Source organism: Haliotis cracherodii, unplaced genomic scaffold (genome assembly GCF_022045235.1).
Source record: "Haliotis cracherodii isolate W230 unplaced genomic scaffold, xgHalCrac1.p SCAF_27, whole genome shotgun sequence".
NCBI lineage: Eukaryota > Metazoa > Mollusca > Gastropoda > Lepetellida > Haliotidae > Haliotis > Haliotis cracherodii.
The window spans coordinates 5,741,606-5,757,518 of record NW_027266283.1 but is presented as its reverse complement, the minus strand read 5'-3'; positions in this window follow the sequence as shown (position 1 = coordinate 5,757,518).

Here is a 15,913-nt window from a genome sequence, read left to right as displayed (position 1 = left end):
TCTTTCCCTTGACATTATCCTAATTGTACGTAAAGAAAGGGTCCCTGAAGATGATCACTGTGAGTATATTTCTGAGTGCATTGTAATCCCTAAACGACACAACTTTATGACGATGACATTTAGTTAATGACATATTAATACTCTATTCTCGATCTGATGTTCTGAACACTAATACCAATATTCCCTTGCTTACCCATACGAAATGTCAACAAACATTAAAACAAAGGTAAAAGGAAGTTAGACTGTCAATGATACGACAAATCCGAATCAGGATAGATTATCTCAAATATAGCTTTGTCACCGTCAGTGATACTTGAGTCCACTTCCACATATTGAGATATATTCTCTAAACAAACGCCATCTGTAAACCGAAGCTAGTCAAGGACCAACCCTATGGTGTGTGTGTGTGTGTGTGTGTGTGTGTGTGTGTGTGAGAGAGAGAGGAGGGGGGGGGGGGTGCTTGTGTGTGCTCATCGTCGTAAAAGTGGGTACCCAGTAGGATGGGATAACAATGTGACTTAACCTGATTGAATACTCCCCATGGAGATGAGAATGAAAGTTGGTCCTTGCACAGCCAGGCTGGTTAAGTTCATCATCATTAAGCCACCGAGAACAATGGGGAGTCGGATAACTTGATACTTTGGGTGCAAGTGGGACATTCTGTAAGCTAGGGCCGCATAGTTACCTTGTTTTTTCCTGAATCTTGTCAATCACAGTAGTGCCTACACGTGACAGAGTATTCAATGACATAAATGATACCATTGTATTTATCAAAAAGGACGAGGTCAGGTTTGTTGGCATGGATATGTCTGAGGCTGAATATAGGTCTATTCCAAAGAATTAATAATTATCATTTTCCATGACGCCTCTAAACATTCTGGATCGTACAATCCACTGACAATGTTTTGGAGAGTCTCATTAAGTTCACTGCATACTCTACGGGTCGTGTTAACATTATGATGCAAGACAACAGTGATATTGACGGTTTCGAGTCGGTAGCGTCTGGTCCCAAGCAGTGATCATTAAGCCAACCTCGTCCAAGCGAACGACTCTTCGGGGTTGGTGTTCTTCTCAACACACTGCACACAAACTCCGCGTAGTGGTCGTTCAGAGCCTCAGCTTACGACAAGCATAGGTTGCCTGGGGCCAATTCTAAGCCATACTTCCCTCGGGTACCTAACAATAAAAGACCAGACTTACGGTGCCTCAGCTTCCTGCGTGATACCCAAGCAGGATGTATGTCATCACATTAACAACTGGTGGTTGTGCAAACTATCAATATTTAAAAAGATGCTAAGCAACAAGTTGGCCTAGAAAATGTGACATTGATTATAATGGCAATTACGTGTCGTACAGAGGGACAATAAGTCTACGGCACTTTAACCGCCTGGGCCGAGGCTTCTGTAATCTCTGTTGATAAAACCACCACACCAAATTTAGAAACAACATTGTTTTTACTCAGAGACATATCTAAAACTTATGATACAGACTATTTTTGTCAAGTAGTTTAGGATGATATGCCCGCTCATACAGGAAAATATATCTGTGAGTTTCACTACACGACTTGAAAGCAGGAAGAACATGTTTTCCCTGCCGAATTTGTACAAAGCGCTGTTTTGGCTTCACTCTGATTTGTTAAATCACAAGATTTTAACCACGAATACACAAATCGTTTGATCCAAAAAAATGTGCCGGTTTGGAACACTGTCAGATTCAATTACCCCAAGACATCGCTCATTCAAAAAGAACAAACTGTATGTCAACATTGAAGTGTGGTCTCATGTTCTGTAGAAAAGGAAAAACTAGACACTTGCACACAGCCATTCAATAGTGTTATTGTTTTTCCTACAATTCGATTTGTAACATTGATTCAATGTTTCTGTCCGTCTTTCAGTGACTCTCTGGTAGGTTAGGGTCAATGTAAATATTGTTTAGCTTTACGTGTCTCATATTTTCCTTTACTGAAAGTTGACAAGTGTTTGCAGGATTGTCTAAGGCAGGTAAACCGTAGTGAGTGAGTCAAGAATGGAAACAGATAGTGTTTTCATTATGAAAGCAATAATTGTAAAAGACATGATTGCTATGTCGACGGCCTGTGTCTGCGTCTTGGCAAACAAACAAACTAAATCAGTCAGACACATTATACCCATCGGATCCTCATTATTATCTCGTCCAACGATCAATTAACGTGGACACTGTGGAAACATAGTATACCATGACATCGACATCGTATGGTAGCACATATTTAATCCATATGCAGTTACATCGTATTTGTTATCTTCAGTAATTTATGCTGCACCAAACTCAAAATCAAAATTGCATCAAATTGTTTGATAGGCTTTACTTAGAAGTTGGCGGATGACAAGGTAGACACAATTTTATGTATAACAACATCTGAAATACTGTAAAAAAACGACATTTCAGTATAGATCGCCTTCATGTCCCATTGGCTTCCACCTTTGTGTTCTTTGTCCATCGTGTTGTGACAGTATTATCCTTCTGTTGTCAACACTTACTCATGTTATCCCACTCATGTATGCAATTGTTGTTACTGTTAATCCTCTACTGTTTATCCCCCAGCGACTATATATATTCTGTACAATGTACCTCAATCAGTCTATACCGAAACGCCGCTTTTTACAGTATTAGAGAAGTTGTTATACATTAAAATTTTGTCTACCTTGTCAAAATTGCATCTGATAGTTGTGACTGTTTGATGAGGAAGGATCATGTAAATATGAGGAACTGCTCGTATATATTTCTCACGGAGTACTCAGTGAGGTTTGACGCCATCTTAAACAGAATGTCAGTAATACTATGTTTCAGGGCTCCTTGCCTTATGTGGGAACAAAGCCAACATTAACCTCCGAGCAGGGAATGGTACCAATTGCCGTGTTCTCAACAGTATTCATCCCACCATTATTCGGAATTCTTCATGTCATATTTATGCATAACGTTTGTAGAAGAGCAACGGGGGAAAGTAATGTTCAAACAATGCAAGTTTTCCTGTAACGATCTACGTTTGACGTCCGTAATCTGTTATACACCAAACGCCCCCAGTGACAATGATCAAAGAATTGGAAAGCAATTTGATCACATTTGGCCATCGAACTGTGTGCTATTGTTATTACGAGTGCCAGAATTATGTTTAAGCCCACCACAGAGCAACCCTGTAGTAATGCTATTCAAATGGAGACCAATTATTTTCCTCAAGTGATTGAAAGCTTTGCCAGTGGTCCTATAACAGACTTGTGTGTGCCATTCAGGAAACAATACGAGTGGGATTGAATTTAGTTACTCTGGTTCAAATTGTTTCAGTCGAACAGGACTAAAGCAGAGGGCGACAGCGGGAGACTACGGTTGAGGAATCGTTAATGACGAGTTTGGCGGCGCATGGTTTAGTCTGCTAAGAAGTCCAGACACATTAACAACTGCACATATACGTAACGTATATATGCGGAACTGCTTATCGTATCTTAGACAGGGTCTTATGGAATAGACTATCACTATTTTCTCACAAAACAATCCTGAAATACCTCTTTGGGGGTGGTGTGGGTGTTCTATTAGGAACTGACGAGAGGTCGAATTGCGATCTGGCTTCCTGAGAATTAACATTTTGGATTTTGATCCTCAATACTTCAGTCCAAAGCATGTTTAATGAGAATAAGTTACCTGGTCTCTTGGCAAGAGGGAACTTGTTTTCAAGAACGGGTTATTGCACAATTTTACAAAGCTTCGTCTTGAATACTGCGAATGAAGTCCAGTTTCAGAACATAATTTAATGGACAAATGATCCCAAACCAAAAGGAAATGGCAAGCAAATAAAGTATCTCTTTATGGTACAATATTTCAAAATTGATTTCTAAAACAGACGACGTTTATGACAAGGGCGCTCAGATTATGCATGTTAGCTGAGTAGGAAATTGATTTTAAACATAGAACTATCATGTATCTTGACATTAAGAAATAAACAATGAGTTTAGCTACACCGGAGTAATGACAGCTCATATGTTCCAATATACGTTAAGACATGATGTGTCATGGACTGTGGAAGATCACGGACCTTGTAGAAGACAAGGTACAGTTAGGAGTGCTGTCCAGACTTACGAAGTATCTCCAATTGGTTTCATCATTGTATTTATTGTTTTCAAGAGATGTAACAAAAGCAAACATGAAATATTGACCCCCCATATTTCGGAAATTGTTATTCGCGTTGACTTCAGTGTAACTTAGAATTCCAGGTGGGTTTCAAAAGGGTGTCGGGGCGGCTGAGTAGCCTAGTGGTTATTTCTCGTGTCCCCCGCCGTGATATTGCTGGAATATTGCTAAAAGCGGCGTAAAACCAAACTCACTCACTCACTCACTCAAAAGGGTGTCCCCCCGAAACTCCTCCCTAACGGACGATAGAAATATATTTCGAAATTACTGTAATTCAAACTTGCTCATTGATCCAGTATGCTACTTATTCAGGTAGCCTATAAGCTATGTTTGGCGCAGTCAATACTCTTCCAGACAGATCATTGTGCTTTGTAGAATATCGAGTCTTTGTCATTTAAAGTAGGATTACAACTAATCTATTGTTATTTTGTTGTTTAATGCCGCTGTGTAATCTTCCCGCTGTATGGCGGTGGCCGGTAAATAATCGTGTCTGCACCAGACATTCAGGTAATACCACACCCAATCAGAATCAGTTGATAGCACAGTGTGTAGTGACATATTTGGTAGCTCTGATTGGATGATATTGTGTAAGATTTATGTTGTTTAAACATCCATCCGTAATTTAAACTGACCATGATTTTCCATATTTAATGACTTCTGCTGAATGTGACCAGATGAAGTTATTTTACATCGTAATGTTATAGCCCATATACTTCTGAAGCTGACATTTTAATTGGTATATTACCCTCGTCCCTAGCATCATTTGAACCATTGACTATGATCAAAGTCATATATTCCGGGGTCGAATTACCCCCAAGCATATACCAAAAGACGATAAAAGATGCCAGGTTTATAAAACAAGGATTGGTCTACTCGGAAACAGTGTAATGTGTTTGGGCGGGCTATCCCTGTCAAACTGCGGTGGGGTAGCCTAGTGGTTAAAGCTATTACAGATGGCCTGCTTGCGTCGACAACAAATCTCAGTTTTTTGTGTGGCTCACTGACACAAACATAACGTCCTGCTCAACACTGAAGTATGTCACATTGGGCAAGTGACTGTTCACAATGTGCCTCTGTTCACCCAGCTGTAAATGGGTACCAGGTAGGATGATATGGTAATTAGAGTGTTTACCTTCTAGCGCCTGACGGGCAGCTTGGTGTGTATGCTCCCCAGAAAGCTGAGCATGAAATCGAGTGCATCCTGATCAATTGACCGGGTAATAAGAATGCAGCACTTCGAGCATACAATACGTATGGAACTGTAAGTATACTAAAGAAAATAAAATGCACCTCTACAGTTACCGTGCAAATTAATCCTTAGCTCTGCATCGTTAGTGTGTATACCTTTCTTTTATATTTGTGTGAAAAGATCGTAATTTTCAGTCGACAGTGTTTATACAGATCGACACTCATGGCGTAAAGATGACAGCATCAAAGCATGAAACAGAGAGCATGCCCTGGCCTGTTGGCAAAACACTGTGGCAGTAGACGTGCCGCTGTGGAGACAAATACAATCCCAGTTTATGGTCCATATACATGTACTTCGTACAGTGATGGTACATGTAATTGATGCTCAGGTACGTGGAGACCAAAGATAAACCTTTTATTTCGTGTTTATCATTCTGACTCGCCGTTCTTGTGTCACACTGATGGTGGCGTGACGGGATACAGACTATATTTACCACCTTCTCCTGGAAGCAAATGGAATTGCAGCATATGGTTGCATTGACATGACATCCGATCACTGATCTGTTATTCAAGTAACATAATGAGGCGGACACACATACAGATTAAAGGCCACGCCAATCATATACACAAATATTTCTTTCACAATGAGTCTCTTTGATCTGGGTGACTTGAAGTGAAGATACAAAAGAACATACATTATTTTTTCTCGGATTATTTCGCAATCTCGGAGTATTATTCAGTGACTTGTTTTCTTTGTGATGCAAAGCACTACCAGAATAAATCAGAGGATCACCTTTTGAGACAGGAAAATATTAACTTTACCTCCAGGTTTACGTTTTTAAGGTGGGGTATCAACAATTTCAAATAATGGGAATGAAGAAAGCAAAAGTATCGAATGTATTCGCCTGAACGTACTCTACGTGGATTTCAAACAGGTTTTCATAGCATATTTGTTTGATACTGTTTCTCGAACTTATAATCGTAAGATCTTTTGTCATTGTACAATTAGATGTCTTTAACTGCACCCTAGTCTGTGTGGTAGCCTCGTGGTTAAATAGTTTTCTAGTTTTCGGGCTTGATTCGTCCCCTGGGCCCTGTGTGAAGGCCATTTCATGTGTCACCCGCGATACTTTAATTACTGCAGCAAACAGACATAAGTAGCCTTTGTCTCCATTCAGAGGAATGTGCTTATTTTCTGTCTTCTCAAAAGAATTTTGATTGACAACAAACAATAACAATTTTGCTTTTGTTGCAAAAACTCAAACTGTAAAACTGCCAAATGAACTTAATTCCAAATATGTCCACGTTCTCTTTCTACTTGAATGTATGGTACCTTTTAGAGCTGGGACGGGTAACTTGGGTACTCGGGTCGGGTGGGTCTTGAGTAGGACCTGGGTACCCACAGGACTACCCGGTAACGTGATATATTGTTTAATGACAAAAAATTATCTAGAATTCTACGGTTACACTATAAGTGACTAATGTACACATTCCTTCTGACTTTGTATGTATGAATAAAGATAAAACTTCAGTAAACTTCAGTTTATGCATGACATGTATTTAAATACATTGAGGCAGGGCTAGCGTCAAACTATTCCCAGTCGGACATTTGGATCTCTTAAGACCTAGAGCGGGTACCCGGGTATGGTCGGGTAATAGGGGGTGGGTACCCGGGTAGTAAATATGAACTCGTCCCAGCACAAGAACCTTTGTTTTCATACGAATGGAAGTAACACTTAAGTTTCTATATTAGCTGAAATAAGCGGCCACTTAGTAATTTCACAAAGTGGGGCACTTTTCCAGATCACTCAGTGCACAACACATAACATTATTTTCGATGTCCGAGTGAGATCGTGCAGGAGAGGACCAGCTTAGGTCAGACGTCTGTGATGTGAGGTGAAATTGGGTTTAACCTCACATCCAAGATTTGACTAACAGTGCTGGGGCACATTTTGTCTCCATTTGCATAAGATCAAAATATCATCGAGATTGGCGGACGGATTCTCAATTACAAATTTACACTGAACCTATCGCGACCATAGGTTTGTCTCTCGTATCACTATCTCAGTACCAAGTTGGTATCGCTATTGGGGAATCAAAAGGGAATTGAGTTATACATTAGTTTTTGTCACTGATACGTCAAGTTTGGAAAATCCCTTTATATGGCTACCTTACAACCTTTTAAATGCTTTACTCGGGCCTTGAATATTGTAACCCTTCTCGAACCTTATCAAACAAAATAGTTTCACTTGTCCACGTAACTTTATCATGGGAGTTCAAACGGAAATTCTTTCCAATGCTTGCATTGTGTTTTAATAGAAAAAACAACACTTTTAGTTATCGCATCATTAACTGTGGGAAGAAGCCCGAGGGAATAAATTTCATATTTGAAATTGATACATTGAGACATATGGCCTCCGGAAATATTAATCTTGAAACATTTGTAAGGAGGGTATTGCGGTATACGACTTTTTCAGCAATCACTTTGTATCTGTCCACTCAGATGTAAGATTAACATTTTGGCTTAGAGACTTCATACAATAAGATTCAGTTTCTTTTGACCATGAAAAACTAGATGATTTTAGAATACTTTCCAATGACTCTGTTCCCTGATGTGTGTTGCATACAAACGTTTACCCTTGAGCTCGGAGCTAACTATTCACGAAGATTAATCTGGGCTCTCATATTGTTTTTTGTTTTGTCTTCTGTACTTATCATTTGATTATGACATTTCTGTTGATTGATGTAGGAAGTGTTTTTCCAAAGTTAAAGATCGACAGTTTAAAAGATATATTCCGGAAGGTGACATAAAGAAATCAAAATATGAAAGTGCAGCTTGGATTTTCTACAAAATTCTCTTCAGACCACGATATTCGTTAAATTGAATGATTTTGTATGGTTGAAAATTGCGTCATGAATGAATCTCATTCGTGAATTTTTGCAACTCCTGGTCCATAAACTAAATAACAAATACTGGTATGAAAAGCTCGACTGGGAGCATATTATATTACCATCATACACACTCTCCTCAATAAAAAACAACAATTACAATAGTAAATCAACACGTGTGTTACTTTAATTCTGTAACATTAATTACAGCCCAAGTATGTAGGGTATGTCATATCGTCCGTCTGTTTAGCTTCAAACATAAAATGAAACAATGCAGGTCCCAAAGATCAATAACGCTTGTATTCTCATTGATGTCTGACCTCTCTACAACTTGGTCCATGGTCCTACTGTGGCTGGTTTGTCTGTCCCTGATTGGACAACACTTTGCAGGATAGTTTACCATAGTTGCACTACCAGTATCGGGTTCGGTTCCCTACATGGGTACAATGTGTCAAACCCATTTCTGATGTGAAATTGCATGCGTGTTGGTAAAAGAGGCATAAAACCATACTAAAACTTTTATCAGCACTTTAGGATATTATTGAAACCCAACTCTTTCAAACAAAACACACATGCCGTATCCTCATCTTCACAATCGATGGATACAGTCACGGAAAGTGATGGCTTTGTGTCTAATTGACTTACTACCCTTGAGACTGGTTCACCATAATCACCGCCATTGTCCAGAAACACATATTCATGTTGCTAAAAAATGTTCCATGGTACCGAACTTGTAATAATCTGCAAAGTTGCAAAGTTACACAATAAGACAACGTTTACAAGCTACAGAATCTGTAGTTCTGTATTTGACATCAAACTCTTTCTTCACATTAACAAAGGATGCAGCTTTGAACTTCCATCAGAATTAAAACAAAGAGTTCATCCAAACATTAAACCCACAGCTGACTTTCGATAATACAGTACTCAATCTTTTGAACAGGTTACACACTAAGACAACGATTAGACGCTGCAGTATCTATATATCTGTGAACTTCATTTCGGGCTTTCTTCACTTTGTAAAACAAGATCGGAATTAACCAGCATGTTAATCCTGACACCATCTACATCTATGTTTACCCCGAGTCTACTTTTCTAGATGGCCATGGTCACAATGAAAAGACTATCGCCCTCTCAACGTCGCCATTGACGACGGACAAGACACCAAGTGCTAATACTTCAGACGAACTCACCACACACGTGCTCACGAGACGGCCCACAACGTTAACAGACCAAATTGACTTTGACCAGGTGTCCTTGACATTGAGGACTTTTCCTCATCGTCCACCAGTAGGCCCTAATCAACAATCGTCTCCTCAGATTATGTCACTTTAATTATCACTGAACCATTGCACCAAATCAGCACAGAATAAGCCGACTCTCAATTGGGGGGAATCCGACTAGCAATCAGCCTTCAATAAGTAAATCCTAGTCTTGTTTTGACATCGTCCAAAGCCAATTCATCTCTGACGGTTGTGTGAGATTCCTGCTCTACTATCACCGGGGCTGTGGGTCTCTTTGTTGTCAGAATACAACCATTATCTGGAGACTGACAGTCGTTTTGTTTTCATTTATTACGGTTGACTATCCACAAGTATCGGAACACCAATCTCGCGACGTCAGAGGATATTATTGAGGCAGATGTTCCAGCGAATCGTTACTGACATACTAATATATATCCCTGACAGCACACAATGTTATGTTTAACTGATTTGTTAGGTCAACATTGTCTCTATATTTAGCTATAAATCCCGATTGTGAGAGCCATACTTTGTTTCAGTGTCTTAACCCTGACATGTGTATGGAATTACGGTCCACTTTGTTTTAGTTGAATGTTATCCTTCTAAGGACCGTAGGCTTCAGGTATAAATGGATTTGATTCGCGCTTAACTAAAGACATGAACTCTTTTTGGGCGCAGTTATTATTATCCCATAATTATTATTAATCCTTCACAGGACACAGAATATGTGTTGAATGTAGATACCAACGTTATACAACCAACCCTGACATCAGATCGACAAAGAAAAGTCATCCATAACTAAGCTGATTCTAATCTCAAACCAGTGTCACGATGTAATCTATTCTATGTTGTCGATTTCAATCGTTTAAGCGAACTGTGAACTGTGGACAGATTGAAATGTTCCCTCGATCAAATGTTGACGTTTGCAATATTTCTTTTTGTGATGCTTCACTGAAATGAATTAGTATTTTACTTCCAGATGCTCATGGATGAAACCATGTTCAATTCTGTCAAAACATTTCATTTGTCAATGTTGTACACCAAGATCCCACGTGACAAACTTTAGGAAAACCGTCCCTGATCCACGGGTCATCAGTTACTGAATGTGGCGACCATACTGTAGATGTAGTTGTCGTCTCTATCTACAGAGGTTCAAGAAGGACGACTCCAACCTTCCCTTTACATCGTGCAGTATTCCAGTGACTTCAGCCATGGGTGTCTACATACCACTGTGAAAACTTTTGAGGAACAATTGAGCGTGCTCTTTGTTACAAGAGCACCATACAACTCTTGTTACAAAAATTGCTTGATCAGGGTTACAAGGACTCGGCAAAGCCTTCAATACGTTGTATGGTAGACATGTGGAAGACATATTTCCAAATATTTCTAAATCTGACGCATCAGTGACAAAAATGATTTCTGATGCAACCTTGCACAGCTGGTATCATCACTATTTTATAGTGATTCATCGACAAATGATCATCCCGGAATCATACAATGGACGCTGCTTTTAGCAGAGATTCTTATGAGTAAAGAAATGTGTTTTGTCGCTTTCATTAATCAACTGAAGGAACATATGGCCTTTAGTCAGTCAGATGGGCTTTGTGGGTCATATGGGGTCCGCATCTATCATGGGAGCCATTTGTTCATCAGATTGATCTTGCTGATAAATAATGGAGATGCTAATTCTGACTGGCCAGAAGGATTTAACAATTGACCCCGAAGGACAGCAGTATCCATTTGGTAATCGATGTAACTACAGTAAACTTATAGGCACACAGAAAATGTATAATATGTATCCTACGTATCCTAATGAAGTATGAATGAATGGGTTTAGGCTATTTGCATTGGGCATGAACGGTATTCAGGAATAAGTATTGCTTTGAAAAGTATGTATGCTTTACAATATTATATTACCTTCACCAAGTAATGGTGCGCAGCATTGTGAAGACATCTTTAGTCTCGTAGTTATTGATCATCCTTTACTTATACATGAGTGCGCCAATACTACTGTGAACAGTAAACCATTAACTGGTATACCATGTTGGTAAGACCAGCATTAACTGTGCCGATAGAGGAAGGATCAGGTTTGAAACCAACAGTCAATAACGGAACTCTGCATGGCCAAATGTGGCCCCTTTGGCTTGCATTGGCTGTGGGCCCCCTTGAAGATCAGGATTAGAACTGGTCTTCATCAACCCAGTGGCAACTTACGGGATGAGGTAGTCAGACTCGCTTACTTTGTTGATGCATGTCATTGTATCCCACAATTGCGAAGATCAATGATCATTCTGTCAGTCACTGGATTGTCTGGACCGGACTTGATTTTTTACAGCCTGCCGTCATATAGATACAACAAATATATAGAACAAATATAAACGAACATTGGCTGTGGACTTTACAACGTTGATGCTGCTATTGTCAGAGAATGATGAGCTCAAACCATGGCATCCCGACATAGTAGGGGTCTGAAAGTATTTCTTCTTGTATACACCTCAAGTTAGCTTCATCATGTACCGGTCTGGGAACGCGAACTTTGTGACGAGTGGGTGTTTGTGCCATGATGAATTATTCTATAATAGCGGTGAAAGCCTTTTCATATTGATAAGAAATCTCTGCCAAAAGTAGAGTCCATTGTATGATTAGGACCATATCATGAGCATGTGTTGATACATCACTATCAAACAGTGATGTTACAAGATGTTCGTGAAAAGGTGATCTTATCCTGCCCCAACGGTGCCACCTGTCACAAACACACTCAAAGGCAAATCAATTCTTCACCCGCAGAACTCGGAAACATATGATACACGATCAAAATAGGTAATTGCATTAGACATCTTTTATAGTCTCTGATGCGTCAAATTTGGAACTGTCCTCCACATGTCTACCATAAAAATTCACACCATACATTTCCTACAGATTACAACTCTAGTTGAACCCATCAGGGTTGTTCTGACGGACAATGTGAATTGTACTGATTGTTGGGATGATTCGGAATAATAATGATGGTATTGTTCGGAAGATCAGTAGAGACAGGTACCCCTTACAGAGTCAATGCTGTGGATATTGTAAAGTATACGATGCTAGTGGAAGTACCAAATTAATGGTGAGGCCTCTCTTCATATAGAGACAGAAAACTATCTCTCTTCAGTGTCTTTCATCTTTAGAGTAACACCATCTACAACTTGACAGGGTCACCCTAATGTCCATAGTTTGTTAATTTTCTTGAAATTTAGATACTGAAGTGTACCTAAATGATGTGTTCGAGGATCCTATATTATTATCCCAAATTATCAAACACTCAATGACATGCATTTGCCTTTGGCATAAATTTTAAAGATGAACGAAAATGACGAGCAAGTTAAAATAATGATTTCCAGTCACGCCTATATTTCTTCACAAAGAAATAATAATCTGCCTGTTCACACACTTCATTACACATCATGTAAAAGTATGTATCTGAAGAGACATAATCATTATGACAATGATTGTGCTTCCAGCGTTACTTTATCAAAACCTTGGTTTCAGCTATTTGAGTGCATACTAGTTTTAAACAGTTTCCTGTTGATCATGCCTGAGTAATACCCTGGGAGTTTGTCATGTTTCACTTTTACCTCTGGCATCTCATGACGTACGTCTAATGTGTTGTGAGATTTGTCAAGACAGATCGTATTGTGATGTGTCACATGATCCACTCAAGGAAAACATAAAGAATCAGATAACTATGAAAGTACAAAGAAAATATGTCAATTCTTAATTGGCTTGTGCTTTGTGTGAAAGAAGATATGTTCTTATAAGATTAAAAAAGGCTTTGATTTTTCGACCGTAATTTCGCCGTCTTATCGAGAAATAGGTCATCAGCTTCAGCTAATGGTGACTGCATTTCTCCGTTACTACTGGAGAGGTACTATAGAATAAGTACGTTTTACTCAGAGTTATTCAGTTCATGTAGAGACACAGTTTTTTTACATTAAGCTTTTAAATCAAAGTTTCACTATCAAATGCGTGGTGCAGACATTTCATAAATTTTATGGCAGATATTCTGAGATGACACGTTGCTTGTCAACATGACGCGGGATGCTATCCTATACTATATGGCTGACAGGGAGTTGTCACACCTCTTACTCACTGGCACTTACTTCAATGGATCGGGTGGTCGGGTTTGTCAACATGACGCGGGATGCTATCCTATACTATGACCTTGACAAGGAGTGTCACACCTCTTACTCACTGGCACTTACTTCAATGGATCGGGTGGTCGGGATTGTCAACATGACACGGGGTGCTATCCTATACTATGACCTTGACAGGAAGTCTGGTGCAGATTTGATTGTTTACAGGCCTCTGTCGTATGGGAGAAGTACTGTTTGGTGCGGTGTTAGGCAATCAAGAAACACTTTTTATGAAACGTATGTGCGTCGCGGGTCCCGCCAGAGCAGGACATGGTTATCTCATCACTGATTTTCCGTGATCCACCCATTTATATGATTTCCATCACCTTGTTGCTTTTTATGGAGTCTCTCCTCGGCAGATAACTGAGACTGACACACGTCGACACGGTGACTACCATGATGAGAGGGATTATAGTTGTACGCTTCATTCGGCAAAACTATTGGGACACTAGGGATGGGATTCACATATCGTAACCGTGAGTCAAACCGTGGACGTACACATGAATTAACCACTGGAGTACCTCGTCACCCCTCCATTGCGTGACACCCCTGTTTTTGACAGTACAGTACATTCAGTGGATATCAGTAATTCAGAATCTCGAGTTATTCTCTTTATTACCAGGTGCACTTATGTCTTGCTGGTCAGTTAAGCCGCTTTAACCACTGGGACTCAATTACGCGGTATTATTCTCTTAACAGTAAAGTATATCCAGTGGATATCCGTCATTCAGAATGTCGAGCTACTGTCTTTATTACATACTAGGTCTTGCTTGGCAGTTAAACTGCTCTCTCAGAGTTAAGCTTCATATTCCTTTTTGCAATTTGGTCACAATATATTTCACAAACTGATAAGATTCACTTTTAGACTGTTCAAAAAAAGTTGTGAAATGTAGACACCAAAGCCAGGAGGTGGAATATTGCTCGATGTACAGGGAAAGTTAAAGTCATCCCTCCTGTCATACAGTCTTATGGATGGGTTTTTGTACATAGATCTAACTATGAAACAGATGAGGTGCACTGGGCTACTTTATTTCAGGTGGGAAGATCAGTTAAAGGGTATTGGCCAATGTATTTGCCCTCCGTAACCTTCCCTCCCATAGGAACTGTGATACAAGGAATGATATTAACATTATTGTGATACTGATAAACATTATTGTAATACTGATAAACATTATTGTAATACTGATAAACATTATTGTAATACTGAACATATCTAAGATATAAATAAATTTAACAAATGTCACACAGTCTCTTCTGAAATTTACGGATATAGATACAAATACGCAGGATAAGGTTATAATGTTTTCACTCACATAAAACGTTAGAATGTATGAAAAAAGTGCAGATGTGCCACAGGAATACCTGTTCCAGTCAAAACCACACAAGCTCACGATCCTCACATAGATCGACATACATAAGTATACTTCTTCCATTCAGACCGTTATTTGTGTACTCACATAGATCGACATACATAAGTCTACTTCGTCCATTCAGACCGTTATTTGTGCACTTTAATTATCGGAGGAGGCACGATTAAATGCTTCTTGGAGACTGTTACCGCACAGTTTGACTTGTTTTGACCTTGTCAAAAAATCGGCTTATTTGGGTTTCCTGGGCATATGTAACGGCAGCTGAGTTGGACAGTTTTCTGGTTGATGGCCACATAACTCAATGTAGTTACTACTTGTTAATGGGGAATGCAAACTACATGTTTTAACAACTGTTTGTAACTGCATTCAATACTTATTCATACTTTCATCATAGGCATATGAATTACAGAAGACATGACATCAACGAGAAACATTTTCACAGTGTTTGTTTCTCCACAGATTATTGTAGTTATATTAATTGGTCGTATTCCTGCCTAGCTCCTTTGACTTGACACAATTAGTCTGACTCAAGACCTTGATCTCATGAAAAAGAGTTGAATATGTATGTCAGTGTTTGAAAGTAATCAGTTTCAAGATTCCAACGAAACAGATGGACGTGAAAGGTAAAATAGTGGTGAATAATGTATGAAAGGATCACAGAAAGTCCCGGAAAGGGTGGCACGTCATACCTATCGGTAGCCATATTACGTCAAACGGTGGCACGTCATACCTATCGGTAGCCATATTATGTCAAACGGTGGCACGTCATACCTATCGGTAGCTATATTACGTCAAACAGTGGCACGTCATACCCTATCGGTAGCCATATTACGTCAAACGGTGGCACGGCATACCCTATCGGTAGCCATATTACGTCAAACAGTGGCACGTCATACCT